The 897-nt window shown below is 40.2% G+C and overlaps 1 pseudogene; it reads left to right on the top strand.

The window, feature by feature from the left end:
* Nucleotides 1–778: 778 nt before the first annotated feature.
* On the top strand, nucleotides 779–897 carry LOC139178084 (5S ribosomal RNA; annotated as a pseudogene).

Below are 897 nucleotides of genomic sequence, written 5' to 3'. Positions count from 1 at the left end.
GTTTTGCCCAGACCCTTTCCTATAACATACATCCAAAGCTCAAAAAGAGGAATGTCCTTGAACCTGAGATACTGCTCCCTACAATGCCTACTTGTCTTAGGCAAAAGAATGTGAAAAAGAAAGCAAGCTTGCCTCCTCCTTAAAGGGGCTTTAGGCTTGGACTCTTTATCAACCTGCTGGGACAGGTAAGTATACAGTTAAACTCAGAAAACTCTAATGTTGTAATGGTGGTGAGTAAAGCATCTGTATAACATACCACTGATAACTCATATACGTATATCACTTATAAATTCAGTATGAAGGTCAAAAGATAAAATATCAAAATAATGATAACTACAAAATGAAATAATGGAACCATGTTCGAAGAATTAGATGACAGTATGATATGAAGTCAACAAACAGAGAGACTCAATGAAGAGCTACAAATTATTTTTTTTAAAGGAAACTAACAAATTCTGGATTTGAAAACTAAAATAATTGAAATGAAAAATTGATAAGTTCAACAGCACATTTGAGATGCTAGCACAAATAATCCATAAACTTGAAGATGAATTCATAGAAATCAATGTAAAAATAAAGAGAAAAAAATGTTGAGGGAAAATGATGTAAGGCATCCATTCATTACACCATCAAGTATGGAAGGAGAGAGACTCTCAGAAAGCAGGGAGAGAAAGGGAAGGGAGTAAAATTACTTGTAGACGGAATGGCTGACCGGCAGGTCAGAGTGAAAGGGAGGTGCAGCGCAGGGCTCTTAGGGCGCCGGGTGGCAGTAGCCTCAGTCTAAGGCCATAGCACCCCGAACGCGCCCTATCTCATCTGATCTCGGAAGCTAAGCAGGGTCGGGCCTGGTTAGTACTTGGGTGGGAGACCGCCTGGGCATACCGGGTGCTGTAGGCT

Source organism: Bos indicus, chromosome 20 (assembly GCF_029378745.1).
Source record: "Bos indicus isolate NIAB-ARS_2022 breed Sahiwal x Tharparkar chromosome 20, NIAB-ARS_B.indTharparkar_mat_pri_1.0, whole genome shotgun sequence".
NCBI lineage: Eukaryota > Metazoa > Chordata > Mammalia > Artiodactyla > Bovidae > Bos > Bos indicus.
Note: the sequence above shows the minus strand (reverse complement) of the source record. Positions and strands in the feature narration are given on the sequence as shown.